We start from the raw sequence: 26,743 nt of genomic DNA, 5'->3' as shown, positions 1-26,743 counted from the left end.
GCATATGGAGGTTCCCAGGCTAGCGGTCTAATAGGAGCTACAGCTGCCGGCCTACACCAGAGCCACAGCAGTGTGGGATCCAAGCTGCATCTGTGACCTACACCACAGCTCACGGCAACACCGGATCCTTAACCCACTGAGAGAGGCCAGGGATCGACCCCACAACCTCATAGTTCCTAGTCGGATACATTAACCACTGAGCCACGATGGGAACTCCTAAGGGTATATTTTAAAACAAATGTACAATTTAAAAAATTATGCAACTAATAGCTATTTATGGTTAAAAAACAAAACTGCAAACAATAGAAGCATACATACTTAAAAGTAAAACTCATCTTCCATTCCCACCCTTCTCCACTGACTCACTCTTTAAAAGTGTATTTTATGACATTCCCATTGTGACACAACAGAAAAGAGACACTCAGTGGTTTAAGGACCTGGCGTTGCCGTGAGCTGTAGTGTAGCTCACAGATGCAGCTCAGATCCCGTGTTGCTGTGGCTGTAGCGTAGGTTGGCAGCTGTAGCTCCAATTCAACCCCTAACCTGGGAACTTCCATATGCCATGGCTGTGGCCCTAAAAACACACACACACACACAAAAAAAGAGTGTATTTTAATAACTTGGTAAACTCCTTTGCAGGAGTATTTTGATTTTTCAAAGGAAATGGAGGTGAGAAAGGAATTCAAGAAACTGATCACTATCTATGATGAGAGACTGAACACGTACACAGATATTGGCTAGACTATATATGACAATAGTCTCTGATCCACAAACTCTTTAGCAACCAGGCCAGGGAGCCAACCACAACCTCTGCAGCAATTGGCCCAGAATGATCAGGACTTGGTTAATGACTGCCAGCTTACATACATTTTGCCCTTGCCTCTAACTTAGGACTAACCAGAGAAAACCAAACATACTCCTCAAATCAATCACATAAATTGTCCTGCTGGTTATCCCACCTCCAGCTTTCCTGTGTCAACAACCTCCAATCAGAGCATACCTGACTTTTTTTTTTTTTTAAACTACAAAGATTTCTTATTCCTCTGCCTGCCTCTGAGTCTATGCCAAACGAGAGATAGTGGCTGATCTTGCACTATAGCAAACCCTGAATAAAAAGCCACTGTTCTCATTCAAGTGGTCATTATTTGTTTCCATAATGACAAGAAAACGTTCCTGTAAGGAGTAAAAATGATAACAGAATAACTGCTTAGTCTACTACTTCAATAAAAGCTTCATTTATGAGGTTCATCTAATATGTATTATGTTAGTATGAGCCAGCCACTAAAATAAATTGAGTTTTTCTACAATTAGAAGAAACTCGTTTAAGAAGGAAACTACTTGAGGGGGCAGGCGGGATGGACTCCAGGTTTGGGTTTGGCATATGCACACTGAGGTATATAGAATGACTGGCCAACAGGGACCTGCTGTATAGCACAGGAAACTCTACCCAATATTCTGTGATGGTTTATGTAGGAAAAGAAACTGAGAAAGAATATATGCGTGTACATGTGTAACTGAATCACTTTGTTTCACATTGCAAATTATCACAACATTGTAAATCAACTATTCTTCAATAAAACTTTAAAAATGGAAAAAGAAAGACAGAAAGGAAGGAAGGGAGGGAGGGAGGAAGAAAGAAACTACTGAGCTGAAGCCTTGGGAGTTGGAAATTTGAATCTGAGTCATTGTTATGGTCTATAGCAGTCAAACAATTTACTTCAAACCTCTCAAAGTTCCTTGGTTAAACGTGAATGAAGAGAAGGCCTCCACAATGAACATAATAGCATAAAAAATACTACTAATAATTTTTCATGCTAATCTAATTTTAAAAATACTTTAGTACTTAGTACTCCTGAAGGTTTTAGTCATTTTTTAAAATTATCTAATTACTTGTCTAAGGATGATTGTTCCTCTCTCTCTCTCTCAATTATACTCAATTTACTATACCAGACCACAAAGTTTTTCATTAGTAAAGTTGGCAAACAGAGCATCTGAAAACATTTTGCTCCAGGGAATGATACTCTGGTAAATTTTACTGAAAATGACATTTTCATTAGCCTTGCTAATGAACTCTGCCTTTTCCTTTGGGAAGCCATGATTTATTAAAAGAATTAAAAGTGTAAAAAAAGCACCAAAATAATTACATTCATTCATTTTGAATATGACTATGATATTTGCAATAGAAAAATTAGTGAGAATTCCCTAAAGTCGTGGTGACTTTTAAACACTGCATAATTTTAGGTACTATCATTAGGAAAGCATTGCACCATTGCTCATTAGAAGGATAATGTCATTGTAATAGCTGTACTCTGAGGCATAAGCTAGTTAAATGAAGCACCAGAAAAAAATGGCAAAGTTTGTTTGGTGTATCACTCTTGTTCCACAGTTTGGTGACTCTGCATTGGAGCAGAAAGAAGTGCAGCTAGTGGCTTAATTTGGAGAAACTTCCAAGGAAAGGTTGCAAGAATATACAACTCTTATAATTGGTCTCTAGGTTTCATTATCTCTTCATGAAGCTGTCTGTTGACACTTAGCTTTGCAAGTTAATTGTGAACAAATCGGGAAAGAGTAAAGACTCAAACAATACAGCATTCAGGAAGATCTCTTTGGATCAGTGCTTTGGAATCCCTTCTTTGTGTTGTGACCTTATACTGGAAACTTGGGTGTGACTGGTGCTCTTCTGGTCCAAGGTGCCAGGAAGTTCAAATCAGGTTAGGGTCAAGCTCAGTCCAGGCTGACTCTGAGGTCAACCTACTGATATGTCCTTTCTTAGGCTAGAATCACTTGAGGAAAACAAGTTACTGGGGGTCATTAGAGCTCTTCTCCAAAGATGAACCACTTGGCTTGTCAACAAAATGGTTCTGCATGTTGGGCTCTGAGCACAGAATCTTGTTGAATGCCTTTTAAATTTGATCATGGAGAGAAGACGGTGTAGGAGTGAGTGAGGGAAACTCCTCTTCAGAGAAAGCTCCTATCCTAGAATCCCCCATACTCAAGGAGGGGACTACTTTAAAATTCATAACCATGGTCTTCTTAAATATAAAAGATAGATTTCTGAAGAAGTGATGATCAGGGGGTTTATTATAGGATAGCAAAGACCTTAGCCAACCCACAGGCAGTGCTGGCAGCAGAGAATTGCTTTAGTCCTGCTGCCTCTTCTGTCCAAGGGGCCTGATACAGGATGCTCTTGGGGGTGGGGCCAATGGATAGCACCTTTGGTGGTTTTAGAAGGAGGCTGGGTCTCTGGAGGTCCTAGAGGTTGGTCAATGCATCAAACTCAGCTGTCTGTAAAAAGGTTGCTCCCCTTCAAATAGGAAATGAAATGTGAAAGCATTAGCAACAAGAAAGCCTTAATTCTTCAATAGGTCATTTCAATTCGAGCGCAATATTTAACAGCACCTATTATGTTCCAGGCACTGTGGTTACACAGGGGAAAATGACCCAAGTTCTCACCCTCAAGGAACTTGTGGTTAAATGAAGGAAGTCAATATAGATAACAAGTATAATGTGATATGTGATGAGAAAACAAATCCCAGGCTGAGCCCTGAAGGATAAATTAGCCAAGGAAGAAAAGTGGAACTAATTTACAGGCTGGAAAGAGGAGGAGAAAAGCAGCAAGGAACTCTGGGAAATCCAGTGAGGCACGGTGAGAGTCTTTCCTATTGCTACCAATTTGGGATTCTAGCTTCCTCTGTTTTCTGAAAAGGGGAGTCTGAGTCTCTCCAGGTACAAGTGATAACATAAGGACCTTCACAGTCACTGTCTTCAGCACCTTGATGAAGTTGCTATGTCCTTCTGTCCCGAGGACTGGTATTTAGCCTTCACCCTTCCCTCTGTTCCTCCTTCCTCCCCCGTGAGCTTCTCACGTCTTCCAACATTTCTACATCAATCTTATTTCCCTCCCTTTTCTTTGCTTTCCCCTTGAGCCTCTGGAAAATGACCTCATTTCATTAGGCAGGGAATTCTGAGCTGAATTCAGGTCTCTAACATGGTCTCATTGGCGAGATACCTTGGAGCTGCCGGCATCCTCTGCTCCCAGGGTAATTAAGGGTCCTGCTGTCATGCTCTTGGAAAGTGATCTCATCAAGTGGGTGTTAGTTCTAGAAAGACAGCCTAATTGAGCAGGAGGCAAAAAGGGAGGGAAGGCCCAGGGAAGATGGGAGGGAGGGAGAGAAGGGGGCACAGCGGGCTGGGACGTTTCTGGGTTAGCAGCTGCTCTCTCACATTCCCAGCTCCCTCTGCAGATTCAGGCCCACCTGCCCAGAGACTTTTAACTCCTGGACTCAGAAGAATAGATTGACATGGTTACTGTGGTATGCTTGAAAAACTTGCCATCTGATGGAGTGAACCCTAGAATTACTTTGTATTCATTAACATTTTCTTCTAGTTTCTGTGCTCACTAAGAAACATTAGAAAACAGAAAAGCACCAAGAAAAAAAAACAAAGTTAACCAAAATTGCACACCCCAAAGATAACTACTAACATTTGCTGTAGGTATTTCCAGTATTTTCCATGCATATACATTTTCCTCACGAAAATAGTACCCTATAGCCTCTTTTTAAAAAAGGGAACTTACTTTTTTTCAGCTTCAAAGGGACTTGATAATAACAGAAAAGTAAGTATCTGTATGAGTTTACACCTTGGAAAATGTTTGGTGCAATTCAACTAATGGGTCAAACATAAGACATTGCAGTATTAGCCTTTCATAAAGATATTTACCCATTTAAGATGATCATTAAGCATACATCATATGTCCACATAAACATACATCCTTGAACGAGGGAATTGGGAGATCTGAGTGCTATTGTCAGTATTGTGCTCTCGACTCGATAAGCCATCTTAAGCAAATCACTCAAATTGTTTTTCTAAATAAAGTTCAAATTCTTAACCATGGTGTATGAGGTCCTGTATTGTCTGGTCCCTCCAGCTATATGGAATCACGTGTAGTTCCCAGAATGTATTATGCTCTCCTGTATTGTGTTTTTGCTTTTGTTTTTTGCCTGAAATACTTCTTTCCCTATGCCCCATTAACTCCTCCTTGCCTTTTAAAAAAATTAATGGTGGTAAAGTACGCATAACATAACCATTTTAACATGTATAGTTCAGTAGCATTAAGTACACTGAAATTGTTGTGCAATCTCCAGAATTCCTTTCATCTTGCAAAACTGAAACTCTATACCCACTGAACAAGGACTCTCCCTTCCATCCTCCCCGCAACCCCTGGCAACAATCATTTTACTTTCTGCCTCTGGGAGTCCGACACCTCAGGTACCTCTTGTAAGTTGAATCATACAGTATTTTTTTTTTTTAATGACTGGCTTACTTCATTTACCATAATGTTCCAGGCTCATCCCTATTGTAGCATGTATTAGGACTGCCTTCTTTTTTAAGGTTGAATAATATTTCATTGTATGTATACATCACATTTTATGTATTTATTCATTTGCCAGAGGACACTTGGGTAGCCTCCAGTTTTTGGCTATTGTGAATAATGCTGCCGTGAATGTGAGTGTACAAATATCTCTTCAAGATTCTGCTTTCAGTTGTGGGGGATATACATCCAGATGTGGAATTGCTGGATTATATGGTAATTCTATTTTTAAAGCCTCCTTTTTTAAAAAAATGATTTTTATTTTTTCCATTATAGTTGGTTTACAGTGTTCTATCAATTTTCTACTGTACAGCAAAGTGACCCAGTCACACATACATATACACAATCTTTTTCTCACATTATCCTCGAATTTTCCATTATTAAAAAGGGATGCTAGCTGAATAAATACTTATTTATACAATGAAGTCTTAGAAGTGGAATTGCTAGGTATAAATTCTTATGGTTTTGATGCATACTGTCACGGCACATGTTCTAAAGGCTTCTTTTTGTCTTGTATCAGCGTCTGTTGCCGGTACCCTGTATCAGCAGGGCAAGGGCCAGTAGTTTGAGGATCCTATATGGTATCTTTAAACTTTACCCCCAAAGAAAAGAAATCTTTATATCAAAATTCTTATTCAGAAGTGAAAAGGCATTGTGTACAACATCAGTTACAAGAAACAAAGTGAATGATCAATCATGCTGCTTAAATTTTCAACTAGTATAATATCAATTTTATTTTTCAATAAAATGGTCCTTCTAAAAAAACATGAAAATCCCTTCAAGTTTGTACATATTACTTTTCAGTTTACAAACCAGTTCTAGTTACATTCCTTTTGTTAGTTATTATGTTCCCTGGCTTACACATGAAAAAATTGAGGTCCAGTGAAGTGACTTGCCTGAGGTCGCAGAGCTGATAATCAGTGCCTTCTGGTTCCAAGTTCATGCACTGTTTTTCCAATGACAGATGATTCATTTGCCAGTTCTTGAGGTCTAATCATCATGGGTAAACACAATACAGACTTTTTAAAGATCTGTTGTTTGTTTGTTTATTTGTTTTTTTCTAAGCTGGAAAGGTGATAATGGTTTGGGGAAAGTAGCTGAAAGCTGTGATTTAGTAAGAAACCATTTTTGTGGACGATACCTAGCACGGAAATATAAATAGTAATTCTTCTTTTCCTGATGCCCTTCATGGTGCTGGTACAATGTGGTACTGACCATGGTGGACCCTGAGGTCAGCCTGCTTGGATTTGAACCTGGGCTCACAGCACAAGTTAACCTCTCTGTGCTTTCATTTCTTCACTGACAAAATGGACAATAACAACTTGCATCGCGTTAGGTTATGGTGACCATTAGATGACATGATGTGAGTGCCTGGCATGTGCTAATCACTTGATACAACTCATTGCTAGTGATGAGGACCTAGATAATACTATTCCTGTTTTATCCTGGGGAAGAGGGTACTTGGAAGGGGCCGGTGTAGAACAAGGTAAGAGTGAAAATAGCTTTCTCTGGTACTGGCCGATTAAAATACATAATTAAAAGGCTGCTCTAGTAGATGATCACTGGTTTTAGAAATTTGATTACAAAATCGTCTAGGGCAGTTTAATTTGTGTTTATTCTGTCTTGTGGTTTGTTGAGCTGCTTCTATCTGTGGGCTTACAGTTTTTGTCGAATTTGAGATATACTTAGCCATTCTTTCTTCAATGATTTTCTGCTTTCCCTTCTGGCACTCTAATTACAAGCATGTTTAACAGCTTGGTATTAAGACCTGGTTCGGGTTTTTTCCCCCCTCTCTTTTTTTCTCTCTGTGGTTCAGTTTAGAAGTTTTGCATTTCTATGTTTCTAAGTTATGGACCCTTATTTTGCAGTGCCTAATATGATATTGTTTTTTCTTTTGACTATACCCAAAACACATGAATGTTTCCAGGCCAGGGGTCAAACCCATAACACAGCAGTGACAATGTCAGGTCCTTAACCTGTTGAACCACAAGGGAACTCCTAATCTGCTGTTAATCGAATAAAATCATAACCATTTCAGATATTATATTTTCCAACTCCAAGTTCCATTGGGTTCTTTAGTATATCTGTCATTTCCCTCTATATGATATTCATTTTCCATTAAATCCTTGAGCATTCTGGTATTAGCTATTTTAAAGTCCCGTCTGCTAATTATATCCTCTGTCATTTGTGACTTTGTCTCGACTTACTGGTTTTTCTCCTGGTATAGGTTATGTTTTCCTGCTTCTTCATATGTCAGGTGAATCTGTTCAGGAGTGGGCGGAATCCCTGGAGTCTAAGGCAAAAAGAGAGAGAAGGAGGAGCATAAGTAAGGAGGATCGACACTGGCTTCTGTCAGAGGAAGATCCAGAACAGGACAATTCTGCTCACACAGAAGCAATGGCAACAGCGCCTTAAATTTATATGGCACCTTGAGGTTCGCAAAGCACTTTCATCTCAATTACCCTCCATAACTTACACTATATCTGTTGCTGGTAACTGGGACAGGGTACAGGTTACAGATGAGAAAACTCATGTTCAGACATGTTTAAGTGACTTGGCCAGAGTCCTATTCACTCAGAAGTCTACGGGGCATTATTACCATTCTTACTGACCTGTAACCTTTCCCATTCGGGTGTTGAGGAAAAAAGCCCAGATTCTCTGCCTCAAGAAATTCTGATGCACGCACAAACCTGATAAACTCTCAGAGTCTTTTAAACTGCCTCCACCCCTTTGTTAAAAATTTTATGAATGACTAAAAGATATTTGTTACCACTAGCAATTTGTTAGTTCCTCCAAGAATATAAAGACATGATGGAATGGGTTGGGAGGACACAATAGTGCTTTCCTCATAAACATACTGGCATTTATTAGCAGGGAGCCCCTAATGTCTTAGGATGATCCTGGGACATCTAACTCACCTTCAGTCACTAGTTAGCCCTTGCATCACTGCTATGTTGTAGCCCTCGTTCCCATCTTTGGAGATTCTAGTCTGAAAGTGGTTGAATGATTTATATCTAATATAGTATAAATTGGACTAAGATGCATTTCTCTTTTCCCCCCTCTTTTCAAGGAATTACATCAGCAAATCTGTATCTACATCAGTAGCTTTAAAACTTTTCTTTTTTTGGGGGGGGGCAGCTCCCATTGTGGCTCAGTGGTTTACAGACCTGACTAGTGTCCATGAGCACGTGGGTTCACTCCCTGGCCTCACTCAGTGAGTTAAGGATCCGGTGTTGCTGTGAGCTGTGGTGTATGTTGCAGATGCGGCTCAGATCCCACGTTGCTGTTGCCCTGGCGTAGGCCAGTGGCTGCAGCTCCGATTAGACCCCTAACCTGGGAATCTCCATATGCTGCAGGCTCGGCCCTAAAAAGCATCCCCCCCCCAAAAAAAAAACCCTTTTCCTTTTTAACAGCAGAATATCTTCTAAAAAAATAGAATCTGAAGTGGAGCCCAACTACATAACACAGATAAAAGTCACTTATGATGGAGCATGATAATGTCAGAAAAAAAAAAAGTATACATGTATGTGTGAATGGGTTACCTTGCTGTACAGCAGAAAATTGACAGAACACTGTAAACCAGTTATAACGGAACAAATAAAAATCATTATATATAAAAAAAAAAAAAAGGTGGAAGTGATAGGGTCGAAGAGGGGTGGGGCTGGCAGAGTCCTGCCCTCTGGAAAGCCCCTTAGATCCCACCTGGTGAACCTGAGGCCCTTTTGCTGAGCCCCAGAGCTCCAAAGAATTTGGAAAAACAATAACCTGTATAATAAAATTAAAACATCCATTCAGCCCTCCTTCTACCGAAGGAGACACTGGGTTAGATCTTGGGGTAGCAGCAGGGAGAAGACAAAGTGAGACAGGGATCTACAGCTCAAGAAATTCACAACCTAGGAGGAATACATCCACCAAGAACTAAATACAGGGCAGAAAAGCTAAACCCCAAGAGAGATTCAGATCAAGGGCCACAGAAGCATTCATTCTCTTGACTCGAGGACACTAGCTAAAAGCTCAGAAAATATAACAATGAGGATAAAAGCCGTAGATGGGGGGCTTTTCTCTGTGAAACTTACAAGAAGGATTTCAGTATGCAGAAGTGATCTCTGAGAGAAAGGATATGGTCAGTTTCTAGCTGTCATCATACTTAGAATATTTTTTTTCAAGTTTCTACACATTACATGTATTCATTTAGCATTCGAAGAAAACCTTAAGAAAAAATTGCATGAAATGATAATATCTTTAATGTTAAAGAAAAAGAGCAGATGAAATACTATTTTAAAGTCTACATATATTATTTTCATTTGAGTGAGCTTGAAGACACAGAGAGGAGAGATGACTGAAGGGTTAAAGCCCCGTTTAGAGACCTCCATGGCTCCTTTGCTGGACATTCTAGGTGCTCTATCATCAGTCCTCCGAGTAACTTTCCAGCCAGAGCCACCCCCCCCACCCCTAGTTCTTCCTATAATTTTATTTTAATTTTTTTGGTCTTTTTTTAAGGCTGCACCTATGGCATATGGAGGTTCCCAGGCTTAGGGGTCTCATCGGAGCTGTAGCTGCTGCTGGCCTATGCCGCAACCGCGGCAAACATGGGATCAGAGCCACATCTGCGACCCATACCACAGCTCACAGCAACACCAGATCCTTTAACTCATGGAGCGAGGCCAGGGATTGAACCTGCATCCTCGTGGATACTAGTTGGGTTCATTAACCACTGAGCCATAACGGGAACTCCTTCCTACAAATTTTTAAATTTCAAGCAAACAAACCAATGTTCCCTGGGCAGGCTCTCATTCTATATCTTCACTCACTGTTCCCTCTGCTGAAATACCCCCTTTGCCTTCTCTCCTCTTGTTAAAAACCTGATCCACTTTGTGTCAAAGCCTAGCTCACCTACCATCTCCTCTGGAAAATCTTCAATATCTCTGCACCCCTCACCACCCTCCTCTAAACCCAAAAGGATGATTCTCTTCTCTGGTCTCACATCTGTTGCTTGTTCCTCTATTATTGAACTTCTCACTGTCTGCTTTGCAAAGCATTTGTGTACATCCCTGTCACCAGTATTGAACTAAGAGCCCTTTGAAGGCATAGATGGTGGCCTTTTCATCAGTTTCCCCTAGAAGCCCTAGCACAGCTTCAGGCACCCGGTAAAATAAATATTTTTTTCTCTGATAAATAATTTTTCTCTCTGATAAAATATTACAGAGCATGAGGAAAAAGAAGCCTGGGGAGCTGAGGCTGGATATAACAAGAATAATTCTGAGATGGAAACAAAAAAAAAAAAAAGAGAGAGAGAGAGAGAGAGAGAGAGAGAGAGAGATCAAGAAAGCAGATGGAGTAGACAGGGATAAACTTTCCCACAGGTAGCTCCTCGGGAAGACATCTCTTTGACCTCACCTTTTGCCAAGACCTACTGCTACCTCATCTCCTGGGTTTTCACAACCCTGTTTCTCTTCACTTCACAAACTGAGGTCAAAATTAGTTAGGACAATCTGGCTTTAAATAACAGAAGCTCAGGAGTTTCCACTGTGCCACAGTGGAAACAAATCCAACTGGTAACCATGAGGTTGCAGGTTCAATCCCTAGCCTTGCTCAATGGGTTAAGGATCCGACATTGCCATGAGCTGTGGTGTAGGTCACAGATGAAGCTTGGATCCCACGTTGCTGTGACTGTGGTGTAGGCTGGTAGCTGTAGCTCCAATTCGAACCCTAGCCATGGAACCTCCATATGCCTCAGGTGCAGCCGTAAAAAGCAAAAAAGAAAGAAAGAAAGAAAGGAAAAAAAAAAAACCCAAAGTTTAATTGTCAATAAAAATATAAAGACAGAGTGGGGGAGAACTTTTAATTGGATGGATGATTGGGAAACTCTTAAAACTTAATAAAGAGAAAAGAAACACCCCAATTTAAAAAGGGCAAATATTGGAATAGACATTTCACCACAGAAGATATATAGATGACAAATAAGCACACAAAAACATGCTCAAAATCAGTAGTCATTAGGGAAATGGGATTTAAAACCATACACGCCTACTCAAATGTCTACAATTAAAAACACTGATTAAACCAAGTTTTGGCAAAGATATAGAACTAGTGGGGCTCTTGTGCAGTTGCAGGGGGAAGCAAAACTGATATGACAACTTTGGAAAACAGTTTAGCAGTTTCCTAAGAAGTTAAATACACTTCTAACACATAACCCAACCATTGGGCATTTTACACTAGAGAAATAAAGACACATATCTGTACATAGACTTTGCACATCATTGTTTATAAAAGCTTTGCTTATAATGTCCAAAACTATAAACCCCCCAAATTTTTATCAAAAGAGGGATGGATAAAGAAATTCAGGTGTATTCATGGAACAGACTACTACTTGATAATAAAAATGAGTTAATTATTGCTACACATGGATGAATATCAAAATAATCATGCTTAGTGAAGGAAGCCAGACATCTCCCGAAAAAAGCATGATCTCATTTATATAAAATTCTAGAAAATGAAAACTAACCCATCATGACAGGAAGCAGATCAGTGGTTGCTGTGGGATGGGTTGAAGGGGCAGGTAGGGCAGGAGGGAGGGATTATCAAAGGTCATGAGTAAACTTTTGGAGGGTAAAAATATACATTTATTATCTTTATTGTGGTGATGGTTTCAGTTTATATACTTTTGTCAAAACATAAAATCCCACACTTCCTTTTTTTTTAGGGCCGCACCCACAACATATGAAAGTTCCCAAGCTAGGGGTTGAATCGGAGCTACAGCTGCTGGCCTCCACAGCTCACAGCAACAGGATCCCCGAGCCACCGAGCAAGGCCAGGGATCAAACCCGAATCCTCATGGATACTAGTTGGATTCATTTCCACTGTGCCATGAAGGGAACTGCCTAAAATCCCACACTTTCAATACATACAGTTTATGGTTCGTCAATTATGCCTCAATAAAGCTTGTTTTTTTAAAGCAACAAACAAGAAATTTCTCTTAAAACTAAACATATAGTTACCATATATACTAATTGCACTCTTGGGCATTTAAGCCAGAAAAATGAAAACTTACGTTTACACAAAAACTACAGGAACATTCACAGTAGCTTTATTCAAATCAGTAAAAAAAAAAAAAATCTGGAAACAATACAAATGTCCTTCATTGGCTGAATGGCTAAAGGAACTCTGGTATCTCCCTGCAATGCATACTGCTCAGCAATGAGAAGGAACAAATATATGGTACATGTAACAACTTGAAAGATCTGAAGGCTGTTGTCTTAGTGATGTGCAAAGGTGATGTGTAAAGCGATCTGCAAAGGTTACGTTTGTAATTGTTCTCAAATTACAATACGATAGGGTAAGTCAACTATACTCCAGCAGAATTAAAAAAAAAAAAAAGCTATAGAGATGTAGAGCAGATTTGTGGTTGTCAGGGGCCAGAGGGGGTCAGGGAGATGTGACCCTAAGAGGCAGCCCATGGGAGTATCTTTGTGATGGAACTGTTATGATTCCTGACTGTTCTGGTGGTTATATACAATTTATGTGGGGTCAAACTGCGTAGAAATAGACATGTTTATGCACATGATGAGGGCATGTAAAAACTGCTGAAAACTCGAAGTCTATAGTCTACCTAATGTCTGTTTCCTGATTTTAATATTGTTCCAAAGACGTATAAGATGTCACCATTGGGAGAAGTTGGATTCAAGAGACTCTAGGAGCCAGTTTTGTGAATTCTTGTGCTCTATCATGATTTCAAAATAAAAAAGTTTACAAACATGCATAATGGTGATTTAAAAAATAACTCTTCTGGAGATTGCAGGTTGGGCTGGTGAAGTTAAAGCTAAGACAGTTTCCCCCCCAAAGCTCTTTTTAAATGCCTTTACTTAAGTAGCCAGTCTGGGGCAAAGAACAAATGAATTCCTCTTCCTCCTCATTTTAAACCAAGGCAAAAACCCCAAAATGGTGAACAAGTCTATAAACAAGTAGTCTTTTTTTATTTTTTCGTCTTTTTGCCTTTTCTAGGGTCACACTCACGGCATATGGAAGTTCCCAGGCTAGGGGTCTAATCAGAGCTGTAACCACCGGCCTATACCACAGCCACAGCAACTCAGGATCCGAGCCCTATGTCTGCAACCTACACCACAGCTCACGGCAATGCCAGATCCTTAACCCACTGAGCAAGGCCAGGGACCTAACCCGCAACCTCATCGTTCCTAGTTGGATTCGTTAATCACTGTGCCACCACGGGAACTCCTACAAACAAGTAGTCTTGATTGGTCTTTTTTTCTTCAAAGCAGAAGGCATGGGAACGTGACTTTACAGAGGGTGGGGACAGTGTCTTTATGATCCTAGCACTTAGCACAGTGCTTGGCTCCTAGCAGAAGCCCAGAAAAGGCTTGGGAAGGAGGAAAGGAAGGTAGGAAGGAAGGAAGGAAGGAAGGAAGGAAGGAAGGAAGGAAGGAAGGAAGGAGGGAAGGGTAAGGAAAGGGAAGAGACCTCTGGTAGACCTTGGACCATCTTCCTTGTGTGTCAGAGCAGAAAGGTCATGTCAGTTAATGGCAGATCAGATTATAGGACCAACTTCTGAGGGAAGTGCTGGCAAGGAAGGAGAAGGCCCATTGTGTGAAAGGCCACATCCTTAGAAAGTGAAAATTACAACTCCTGCTGGTCTTCTCTTTCGCCAGGGGCAAGGGTGCTCCACAGAGATGAGGCTCCTTTGCAGACTAGAGCCAGGCTGGGACTGGGAGGGCCTTAGAGAGTCACCAATTCAGTCCGTAGTGGAAGGTTTTAAGGATGAATATGAGCTGAGGTCTTGACAGAGAGCCCAGAGTCAGCGAAAGGTGAACCAATTCCAAAGCCAGTTCAGAAGTCCGGAGGGAATCCCAAGGGGAACCTATAATCGGGAGTCAGATCAGGCAGAACTGGCCAGATCAGAGACAAGCACGGCCATCTGAGCAGCGGGGGAGGTGCTCCCTGCCCTCGTCTGTCCTGAGCCCATCTGATGGCACAATTACAGACCAGCCAGAACTGACAACAACAACTACACTGGGACTGATTTCAAAAGGCATCACCAGAATACAAAGCTTTCTAGACTAAATGTTAGGAAAACAGCTAATATTTACTCAGCTTCTCAGGGCTCCTTTCCTCAAGCCTGTTTTGAAGATCCTATAATTCAGTTTGGGTGGACTGTTTGGGTTCAATGTCACATAACCACATTGCCCCCTTTTTCTAGTTCATACCTCCATCTTCCTCCTGGATTCCAAGGTTTTGTGTTTGAAATAGTGTCCACTTGTTTGGGACCTGTTTGCCCTTGGTTATTTGGTTACACTGCCTCCCTCTACGTTTATGTGACTTGGAGTTCCACATTTTTCTCTTACGATCCTTTACACCATGGCATAGCTACTCTAGATTACAGGGTTCAAGGATACAGATTTAGCAGAAATATAGATACCTAGTTTTTCTAAGAAATACATTGAACACAGCACTGTGAGGCCGCATTTTCCTTCGTGACAGCTCTTGACTTATATTTCTCATCCATCTTCTTAACCTTTCACATCATTTCCTGAAGCCATTTCATCTTCCTTCTAAAATGCCAACCTAAAAATAAGCAATCACACTGAAAAGGATCCAGATGGAAACAGAAAAACATGGACACACTCATTCGGTACGCAAAACATTTTCTATATTTGTCAGTAGACTTAAGTTTGCTTCTCATCTTCATGTTTGCCTCATCACAAGGGTGTGTCAGAGATTAAAAGAAATGTTTCAGCCCATTGGAACAAATTCATTCCATGTGGCTTCTGACTTCTGGTGGTAATAGCTTTTATTTTGGCACTGTAAAGGCTTAAGAAAATTATCTGAAAATAAATAGGACTAATTTTGGAATTCCCCTTGTGTTTCAGCGGAAACAAACCCGACTAGTATCAACGAGGATGTGGGTTTGACCCCGGGCTCCGCACAGTGGGTTAAGGATCCGGCGTTGCCGTGAGCTGTGGTGTAGGTAGCAGATGAGCTCAGATCTGGCATTGCTGTGGCTCTGGCATAGGCCAAAAGCTGCAGCTTCCATTTGACCCCTGGCCCTGGGAACTTCCATATGCTGCAGGTACAACCCTAAAAAGCATAAAAAAGAAAAAAAAGGGGGGGGGAGGACTATTTTACATTTTTTATTTGATCAAACTAAGACTTCAGATTATTATATGCGTTCTTAAGAAGTACCTGATTGTCAGGAAAAGAAGGCCGTGTCAAGCTCAGAACTTGGCAAATTCTGTAACCTTTCTTGGTGTAGGAATACGGAAAGCTTTCTAAGTCACGTCTTTTGCTTCTTAGACACAGTCAGTTGGGACATTAGAGTCATGAAAACCAGACGAATGCTGTGGATTACAAGAAAAGTCATAAATGTAAAATAGACTAATCAGAATTCCTAATTGGCTATTATTTTTAGAATGCTCTTGTTTTATTCTCCTTTTAGAAGAAAGAAGAGTGATACATGTGTACACACTTTTATCAGAGGGGATTTCATGAGGAACTTTTTCTCAAAGGAATCTTCTGGTATCAGCACACACATTCATCTAAAAAAAACTATGTTTTCCTTATCTATAGCCTTGTTCACTGGCAACTGGCATTCAGAAGGAGAAAGTTGAGATGCCAAAAGATAATGAATCACCAAAGGAAAAAAAAAATAACATATTCATTACCAAAATAAGCAATCTTTCTACACCATATTAGAACAATTATCAGAATAAAAAGCTGAAATAAAAAGTGTTTACTGGATAACTATCTTTCAGCCAGGAGAGGTCTCGTTTCCTAGGCAGCATGATGAGTCTTTGCAAGACTGTAGTAAAGAGTTATAAATTTTAGGACCAAGTTAAACAATCAAAGCCACTGAAGTCTGCAAATCACTCCCCCAGGATTTGAAAAACATTAGCCCCTAAATTGTGTGGCTTTAGAAAATGGAACTTAGACCTGCTATCAAGTTTAATTCTATATGAATTATCAGTCATGATTTGATTATCTTTTAGGTTCCAAAAATGTTGCGAAATTTCTTTCTTTTTTTTTTCTTTCTGGCTTTTGTCTTTTGAGAGCCACACCCCAGCATATGGAGGTTCCCAGGCTAGGGGTCTCATCAGAGCTACCGCTGCCAGCCTACACCACAGCCACAGCAACGCAGGATCCGAGCCAAATCTGCGAACTACACCACAGTTCACAGCAACTCTGGATCCTTAACCCACTGAGAGAGGCCAGGGATCGAACCCGCAACCTCATGGTTCCTAGTCAGATGATTTCCACTGCTCCAGGACATGAAAGTACAGGTGCTGCAAAGGCAACCAAATGGTTGGTATGCACATTTTCCCGAAGAAGATGTTGGACCTCAAAACCAAGGGGGCCTGTCTTCAAATATCTTCAAGGTGACAAAAGTACAGCCATTCTATCCTGCACACCCATGCATCTAAATCCCACCCTTAGGTCCTGTCTAGACACAGCCCTGACCCAGAGTTGGATGTGGTCTCTCGGCTTCTCGAACTCTCTGAAGTATGAAAGTACCAGCTTGTGACTCCAGGATAGCTGTTCCTTCCCTGGTCAGGAACTTGTTTTTGTTTTTGTTTTCCTGTGACATGTAATTGTTCTACTCTGTAAGCTAGTCATTTATTTACATTTTTCATCTCTCCTAATAGATTATAAACTTTTTTTTTTTTTGTCTTTTTAGAGCCGTACCTGCAGCATATGGAGGTTCCTAGGCTAGGGATTGAATCTGAGCTGTAGTCATCGGCCTACACCACAGCCACAACAATGCCAGATCCAAGCCATGTCTGTGACCTACCTACACCACAGCTCATGGCAACGCCAGATCTTTAACTCACTGAGTGAGGCCAGGGATTGAACTTGCATCCTCATGGATACTAGTCAGATTTGTTTCCACTGAGCCACGACAGGAAATCCAAATTGTAAACTTTTTGAGTGCAAAGACTATATCTTCTTTGACATAACAGATGAACGTGGTAAATTATGAAACACTCTCACAGGTCTAAGTGTCTATTCTTGTGAATTCTTTGCATCTATTAGTGCTTAAGATGTCATAGGTGCCCAAGAAATACTTGTTGACTGACTGAACTACTGAACAAGTGAATGCCTTCAATTATTTCCAGAATTATCAGCAGAATTCCCCATAGTAATTAGAACTCTCTAGATGTTGAGGCCCAGCAAAGAGAAGGTCAGTGCTCTAAAGGGCATTCGTTGGAATGGAGCCTGGCCGGCTGACCTGCCATCCGCAGTTCACTGTCCATCAGACACCAGTGCTGCCACTGATCCTCCATTTCACACTATAGGATTTGGTTGCACCCTGTGGCGTCCTGGCAAGTGGTCCTCAGGGAAGTGTGGCTGTCTGACTCCACGCTAAAAAGGTATTTCAGGACTGGTGAGTGCAGAGGTTTGCCAAAAACTACCCCCATCACTCGCAGGTCCAAATAGCAAGCGTTAGCACAAATATCCTCCCTCAAGAAGCGAGGGGAACTAAATTAAAAGAAACCAAGCTGGGTACTTTGCTTCGTTGCTCTTTTTCTGCCAAATACATAGGACTGAATACATGGAGAAAACGGTTCTGCTTTCAAAATGCTTCCAAATTTTGTGACGCTTTTGAAACTGTTTTATCAATTGTAATCTGTCCTGCAATAGAGATGTCACTTTTAGGGGAAAAAAACAACCTGTTTTGGTAGCAGATGTGGGAGAACTCTAAATAAATTACTTTCTCATCATGACATTAATATTTCTCTTATTTCAAAACCCAGAAAGGAAAAATTCAGAGGGTAAAAAATGAGGTTTCAGAATGGTCACTTGCTGTATCAAATTGGGAATCTAGAGGTCCCCTGGCCATCTGTTCATCTTTCATCTTAGCCAACCACAGGTAAAGCCAGAAGCACCCAGATTCTATGACATGTTTGCAATGCCTCACTGAGAACACTTACCAACTGCTGTATTTTTTCCCACAGAGTCTCACTATTTCACTATAAATACTAAAAGAACAGGCTCCTTGTTCTCAGGCAAGAAAACACAGAAGCTTCATTTGTTTATTATTTTTAGCCACTATGCATTTTGTGTGCTTTATAGCTTCTTGAATGATTGTTTAATTGTGAATATATTGGCATGTGATTTGAGGTCAGCTGTTTGTTCTCTGGGTGGTACAGTCAATCCGTAATCCCGACAGGGAGAAATCTCATTATAGTTCAAGCTTCCAATTCTAGACTAACAGTATATAATCTCTAGCTCTTCAAATCCTCTAGGTCTCTCGTGAAAAACATTTCTCAAACTGTTTCATTATCCTTGGATGTAGTTTTTAAAGCAGTTTCTCTTTTCTACATTGCTCTAAAAAATGAAGATTGGCAAACAGAATAAAAAGATTGCGTCCAATTTCACCACCCAAAGATACTCACAATTAATATTTTGGTACATAGTCTTCTCAGCTGGTTGAGAGAATTCTCTGAACAAGCACCAATACAAACTCAAAATAAGCTCCACTAGGGCTTAAGTGTTGCCATATTCTTCAAAATCTTTTTTTTTTTTTTTTTTAAGCCGGAACCACATAAAGTAAGACTTTCTTTTATTTAGTGTTTTCAGTTTGCCACCAGTACACAGCTCAAATGCGCCTTTCATCTCTGGGACGACAGTGTTTTTAAGGAAAAAGTGGATTTCTGCTGTTTCAAAGCTCATTACAAAAATGCCTTGACTGGAGTTTCTGTCATTGCTCAGCAGTTAACGAACCTGATTAGCAGCCATGAGAACCTGGGTTCAATCCCTGGCCTCGCTCAGTGGGTTAAGAATCCAACGTGGCCGCCAGCTGTGGTGTTGGTCACAGACTCAGCTCAGATCTGGCATTGTTGTGGCTCTGGCATAGGGCGGCAGCTACAGCTCCGATTTGACCCCTAGCCTGGGAAACTCCATATGCCTCAAGTGCGGCCCTAAAAAGACAAAAAAAAAAAAAAAAAAGAATGCTTCCACTGATTACATTTCACTGATTTCCTGCTCCTCCCCGATTACCCCTACCCTACCCCAGCACTTCTTAAACATCTACATCTACTCTGGGATCCCTTTGTCTGGTTACTTTGCTTCCATCTTTGCCTCTGAAGGGTGAGAGGAGGAACAAAAGGATAAGATTGGAAGTAAATAAAACAATATTAATAGTGGTCAAGTCTGGAAAATTGGAACACAGGCATTGGTTGCAGTCGATTCTGTATTCTTACAGATGTTTTTAAAGTTCTAAATATCAATAAAACGAAACAAAAGATATGGTCCTTGTGTTCAAAGAGTTCAGGGTCTGATGCAATGCTCAAACAATTATAGGACATTCAAGATTTGCAAACAGATCATCCCTCTAGAGAGCTTTCTAACAGAGGTTACTACAAAGTGCTCGACTCTTGCACTAGAGGAACACAGAGCAGGGAGCAGCCCACCTTTCCCCAGTGATGTCTTCTTAGAGAATGTGGGACGGCTTCTGTAAAAAGGCAGAGTTTGACTTGAAGCTGGGAGGATGAGCAGTTTTTCTGTGATTTCACATGTGAGTAAGGGCACAGTGTAGAAAAAGAACACGACATGTGAAATCAGACTCTGAGACCATACAGTGTGTCTGAGGAACAGAATGTATTTTCAGTATGGCTGGGGTTGTTCTGCGTCAGCAGATCAGCTTGGAGAGGTGGGCATTTACTAGGTGGTGAAGAGTCCCATGTGACAAGCTACCCGATGGTGGATGAGGAAACAATGAAGCAAGCAAAAGGCATAATGCAACTTTTATGTTGGCAAAAATCCTTCAGGAGATAGTGTGGAAGATGGATGGGAGGGAGGTGGAAGGGAGGCAGAGAGACCAATTAGGAGACTCCTGCAATGATCTAGGTGAGAGATGACAATGGCCTAGAATAGGGCAATGGCAGAGAGGGAGTGGAAGACAAATGGGAGGTCTTTAGAAGATAGAATACATATTTCATAGAGACAAATTGGATGTGGGGAGACAGAGAGGACAGAATTGAGAGTGACTTCAGCATTTCTTGCCTTGGAGTTGGGTGATGGTGCAAATTCACTGAGATAGGGAGGAGTAGGGAGGAGATGGAATGGATGAGTAAAATTTACAACATATTGAGTTTGAGGAACCTATGATACATCTTGGAATTGCTCAAGAGACCTTGAGGTCTAGGGATTTGGAGTGAGTGCAGAAAGTGTGCTTCTAGGCTAGAAGTAGACTCACCAATGTGGGATCACTGGGCTGAGGCCAGGTCTCATTGAAGGTGTCCTAGGAAGAGTAAGGGAGAACAGAGGCGGCAACTCTTGGGGTGCTCAACAGTTAAGAGACTGAGGGAAGGACCAAGAGGAAGAAGAACAGGAGAGAGTCACAATGTCAGTCAAGGTTACATCTGCTAAAGCAGGAGATCACTTCAAGAAGAAAGGAACGTGGATAAAGAAGATGTGGTACATATATACAATGGAAAACTACTCAGCCATAAAAAAGAATGAAATAATGTCATGTGCAGCAAGATGGATGCAATTGGAGATTATCATACTAAAGTGAAGTAAGCCAGACAAGGAAAGACAAATACCATATGATATGACTTATATGTGACCTAAAATATGACACAAATGAACCTACCTACAAAACAGAAACAGATTTACGAACATAAAGAACAGACCTGTGGTTGCCGGTGGGGGGGGTGTGGTAGGAGGGTTGGGGGCTGGAAGGAGTGGGAGTTTGGAATTAGCAGAGGCAAACTATTATATATTGAATGGATAAACAACAAGGTCCTACTATATGGCACAGGGAACTATATTCAATATTCCATGATAAACCATAATGGAAAAGAATATTTTAAAAGAAGAATATCTACATGTGTGTATAACTGAATCACTTTGCTGACAGCAGAAATTAACACAGCATTGTAAATCAACTATACTTCAATAAAAAATGAAAGAGGAAGGAAGCAACAGTCTTTAGGTTAGAGCTGGCCGACAAGCCCTGTAAGAGACAGTATTGCCAGATAAAATACACAAGCCCAGGTAATTTGAAATTCAGATGGATACATTTTTTTTTAGTATATACGTATCTTCTACTTTGCTGAATATGCAGCCCCAGTAAGATAAGACTAAAATGTGCATGTAAGTGCGGTAGTTAATGTGGGATCAGAGGACCTGGGGGAGTGGGAGCAGGAGGCGACCAAGTGGCAGTGCATGTGAACCAGTCCTTCCAGAAATCAGGCTGTGAAGCAAAAGTGTAGGGGCAGGGTTAAGATACAGAGGATTTTCCTAAGGAGAGCAGGTGCTAAATGGTGTGTCACCCCCACCTAGCCCAACCAGCTAGAGACCATGTGAGGTTCAAGACTGTGACTTATCTGTCTTTGTAATCAAAGTGCTGACCTGCCCAGACCCTTTTTCTTGTTTATCAGGAACTCAGTAAGTGGTTGCTAAATTAAATGCTTAGACTGAGTTTCTCCATGCCTGTGGTAAAGAACTGAGCTAATCTGGGCGAACCCAGGAGATGCCTCACTTTTACCTCTAGCTGGAAGTTATGATAGCATATTTTGGGCAAATATCATTCACGTTTATCAGAAGGATCTGGGGAGTTGCCTCAGCTCTCCACTGCTACTTACCAGCAAAGGCACTTTGGAGAGGCCAGCCATCATTTCTCCCTCCCCCTGAATACACAGTAGCAGCAGGAGCAGCTGGAAGTCTCTTAATTGCCTTGTGTTTGTCAAGACGATGCAACTCTCCAGGTGAGTGAAACATATTCTGAATACCTGGCTGAGGGGAAAACAAAATAAAACAAAGCTTGCACCAACGCAGCAGAGTAAGTTTCTCAAGCAGCTTTTTGAGGCCAGTGGAAAACTTCAGCATCCTTCACATCAGCCTGAGCTCACACACCACCTTTCCTCCTTTACACGGCCAAATGAAATCCACTCACTGTTGGAGGAATAAAACCAACCATAAAACAAACCTATTAAAAGGCGCTCAAGATCTGAAGCAGGCGAGCAAATGCGCAGGTGCTCCCAAAGACAGGTCTCGGGTGTTTCTGCCCCTAATGCAGCCTGGACTCTGCTGGGGAGGGAGCAAGAAGGTGCTGCCACTGCTATGCCTGGAGGGTCCTGGGGCTCTGCACCTGCTACGGTACAGAATGGAGGTCCCAGGATGGGTCTGGACGGGACAGGGTCTGGGGGTGCTTTCTGTGGGTGGAAGGAGAAGGAAAAATGGTTTCACGGAAAGACTTGGATTTTGAGGCTGGAATAAACCTGGGTTCAATCCCAAGTCCACCCTACTCTAGTTCTGTAGTATCGGGGTCTATAATCTGGTGGTTGTGAGCTAAGCTTTCGAGTTGGACACATTTGGATTTAATTTCTCGTGCTACTGGGGGAAAGAGGAGAACAGGATAACACTTTTCAAATACCTTCCTTATCCATCCTTCTTGCTGTCATTCTGCCTTTATCGCTCTCAGAAAGAGAAAAAGATGAACGGCACCCCAAAGAGGAGGAGGAGGACACGATACAGGGAATGTTCCTGTCAAACAGCTGGAAGGAAAGGAAGGCCCTTCAACTTGGGGAGGAGGAGGAGGAGGCAGGAGGGCAGAGAAGAAGAGCTCAGGAGGGAGGACTAGAAACTGTCAGTTCAGTTGAGGAGGATTCCAGAGCAGTAGGCTGCTCCTCCTTCTGCTTAAGGGGCTCCGGGAGGACCCTGATATAGAGGATGCCACCCTGAGCTGGGGTGAGCTCACAGAGCAGAGAGCGGGCCTGAGGCTGGACCGCCCCCCAGCTCGGTGGTCCTCAGCCTGAGCCAGAAGCTCCTGGGGTCCCTAGCAGGGACACAGAAGGTCTTTCAGAGCTGAGGCCAGCAAGCCCACCAGAGGAGGAAGGGACCCAAAGCAGAGACTGTGAGGGGACCGTCCCCACCACCAGGGACAGACCTGAGACCCAGGTCGGATGTCCTGGTGGGAAGAGGGGTGCCGCTGAGCCAGCAGCGGGGAGGAGAGAGAGAGGGGACATTGCATGACACCAGTCAGGCCAAGAGCACAGGCCACAGGCTGGTGTGGCCTGGACTTGGGCCGCAGGTGTGAACAGGGCCCTGTGAACAGGTGCAGTAGGGACTTCGGGCGTTGAGACCCTGCAGAAGAGAACAAGGCCCAGCCTTCTCAGGCAGGAGAAGCAAGACCTAGGGAGGGAGAAACAGGAAGAAATTTGAGCCTTGAATTATTTAAATACTTGCTCGAAAGAAACTGAGATGATGCAAAAACAAACAAACAAACAATGTCTCTTTTACTCCCATCTTCACTCAAAAAACCTCAAGATCTTTGACTTGACAAATTTCGATTTTTTTTCCTGCTCCTCTGAGGGATGTGAGGCTCTGGAGATCAAAAGCATCAGTTATAGAAAAGAGAGGACCCTACCAATTATGCACATTTGAGGTACAGTATACAAATTTAGAGCACCCCTCTACTCTAGAGGAGCTTTGTAAACTGGGGTTATCTACTTAATTTTGGGGGGCCTTAGTTTCCTCATCTACAAAATGGGAATAATACTACTTCATAAGGGTTGTTGGGTGTATTAATGAAATGATGCACGTGGAGAGGAGGGTATAGCATACACCACTCAGGTTGCCTATTAATGGTTACAAATTTTATTGTGTAGTTTCAATGAGCCTCATTTTCTACCTCTGTAAACTGGGACTGTAACAGCCATCTTAAGAAATGTTTGCAAATAGTGTTAATTTCCCTTTCTCTTCTGTTCCCTTTCTTTCTTTCTTTCTTTTTTTTTTTTTTTTTTTTTTTTTTTGTCTTTTTGTCTTTTTGTCTTTTCTAGGGCTGCACCCGCAGCATATGGAGGTTCCCAGGCTACTGTGGCACCACAGCCACAGCAACGCCAGATCTGAGCTGCGTCTGCCACCTACACCACAGCTCACGGCAACGCTGGATCCTTAACCCACTGAGCAAGGCCAGGGATAGAACCCGAAACCTCGTGGTTCCTAGTCAGATTCATCAACCACTGAGCCATGACAGGAACTCTTCTGGGCCCTTTCTGAAGAGCTACCCCTTATCTTAACTTGTCTCCTACCTTAAATAAATACATCTCTCTTTAGTTATTCAATCAAAACACTTTATTTTTATTTTCATTATAGCTGGTTTACAGTGTTCTGTCAATTTTCTACTGTACAGCATGGTGACCCAGTTACACATACATGTTTACATTCTTTGTTCTCACATTATCATGTTCTATCATAAGTGACTAGATATAGTTCCCAGTGCTGCACAGCAGGCTGTCATTGCTTATCCATTCCAAAGGCAATAGTCTGCATCTAACATTTTCTGAGTTTTGGCTCAGTGCAGATCCCTCTCTTGAGGGCTTCCGAGACGATAATAAATAATAATATTTATTATTCACAGTCTGGTTGAAGAAGCAATATTTTTATGTCTTTATCATAGAAGGAAAAAATTATGAGTGTATAGCAAAAGCGCCACAGTCATTCAGAGGAGGCAGAGTTCATTTCTAGTTAGAAGTCAGCGAGTACTTTCGGAATAACATGGTATTTGAACCAGACCTTGAAGAATGAGAAATACTTAGGCCTCTGAGGATTGAGGAGGGCAGTCTAGGTAGAAAATTGTGGACATGAGGCATAGGCAAGTGTGTTGTGATGGATAGGCGGTTCTTGTGACCAGATCAGAGAAGATGAAAGGCTGGGAGTAAAGATAGGCTAGAGAGCTGGGCACAGTCCTGATATGATGGGCCCATGATGCCACCAAGCTAATAATCGTCAGCTTTTCACTTTCTCATAATATGTCATGAAAGGAAGGAAAAGGAACTAGAATGTATTGAGCTCCAGATACATGAGCCACAGCACCGAGACCACTGTTCTATGCATTGAACCTCTAAAGCTTATGGCCATGCTGGGAAGGTACGTATGCATGGAGGATGAAGCTGAGGTTCCGAGAGGGTGAGGGACTTACCTAAGATCACACAGCTAGAAAGTAATCCACTGGGAATAAAATCTGGGTTCGCCTGACCTAAAACTAGTACCATGAGATAAGGCCTTTAGGCCTTATTTGTTATACCTGTTTCCTGTGAAAGCAACCCTTCCTTCCAGCTTCTGTGTTTAAGGAAATTCTCTGGCCAATAAATTAGCAGGCAGGGTGTGCTGGAAGCCATCTGAGGAACCAAGACCCAATAGAAAGACGTTTTTGATTCTAGGATTCAGGACCACGGAAAACTGCCAGAAGGAGATGGGGCTTCTCCTCCTCCAAATGGCTCCATGAGTGTCCTGGTGATCGTGAGCCACCCAAGGGGAACAGCATCTGGGATGAGACCCAATTTAAGAGGGTAATGGGAGACTAGATGAGAGAACCCAAAGATACTTTCGTCTTCCGGGTATTTAGGCTCCATTGAAGCCCCAGAAGATTCCATTTTGAAGTGGATCCTAAGTCAGCATATATGATAGGCTAATGTTTATTGAGAAGGCTCAGAAATACGTCTCTCCTCAGCAGGAACTGATACAGCCAGACCCAAGACATTTTTGGTTTTGTACCTTAAATCTTCTCTCGGGGGCATGAGATACCAGATCTGACTGTGTGAGCCCTGGGGAAGTGACCGAGGCTCAGAGAGATGGGTTGACCTCTCCAAGTTAACACAGATGGGAAGAGGCAGAGTCAAGGTGAGAGCCAGAGGCCTTGATCCTGGCTTTATTACCATGCTGATCACAGGAGAATAAACCCACCTAATCAGAGGACTGAAGAAATCGTTCATGCTTTCAATGGCCTGTGATGGGGTTTATGAGAATCGTTGAGCTTTTCCATCTAGAAGAGACAGTAAAGATCATTTTGTCCAATTAATTCATTTTATAGATGAGAACACTGAGGTTCAGAATAGGAAGCTGACTTGCCCAAGGTCGTAACACTTAGCGGTGGGACACGGTCTAGGTCACAGATCGGCTGCACATGGTCGGCCCTCTTTCCAGTAATGCTTAATAACATGTTCCACAGACTATTAAGTACCCCAGCTCCCACACCCCCACCCCGCACACTCACATGTGGAGAGTCAAGAGCCCATCGATCACTGCCTTGCATTTAGACAGGCATACCTTTCCAATTTGATGAAGGAGATAAAAACGTGTCCTAACTGCAAATCAACCAGTGAAAGCCACTTCCCAGACATCTGGTATACTTTTCTGGTTTGAAAGCCCCTACATTGTTTCAGCATAAGTCTTAGAAAGCCAAGGCAGCAAGTTGGCCGCCACGCTCCAGCTCATTTTTTATGAAGCTCCCCAAATGCTAAACAGACTTCCTGTGCTCTCAGTGATGAGAACCTCCTCTCTGGCCAAAATCCTGCCCCACTTTTTTCACCCCAGGAATATGCATTGGCCCCACAGCAGGGGCAGCCAGCAAGCAGC

General features: G+C 42.0%; 1 long non-coding RNA gene across 2 annotated transcripts; it reads right to left on the bottom strand.

Annotated features, from left to right (window-relative positions):
- Positions 5,740 to 26,384, bottom strand: LOC110256399. Of its 2 annotated transcripts, XR_002337851.1 has the most exons (6): positions 26,072 to 26,383; positions 21,970 to 22,120; positions 15,566 to 15,720; positions 14,802 to 14,947; positions 7,579 to 7,664; positions 5,740 to 6,361 (listed from the first exon to the last, which is right to left on the bottom strand). It is a non-coding gene; the product is annotated as an uncharacterized LOC110256399 (long non-coding RNA). The 2 variants fall into 2 exon arrangements; XR_002337852.1 differs by lacking the exon at positions 14,802 to 14,947 and having other exon boundaries at positions 26,072 to 26,384.

Source organism: Sus scrofa, chromosome 13 (assembly GCF_000003025.6).
Source record: "Sus scrofa isolate TJ Tabasco breed Duroc chromosome 13, Sscrofa11.1, whole genome shotgun sequence".
NCBI lineage: Eukaryota > Metazoa > Chordata > Mammalia > Artiodactyla > Suidae > Sus > Sus scrofa.
This window is presented reverse-complemented; position numbering and strand designations above follow the sequence as displayed.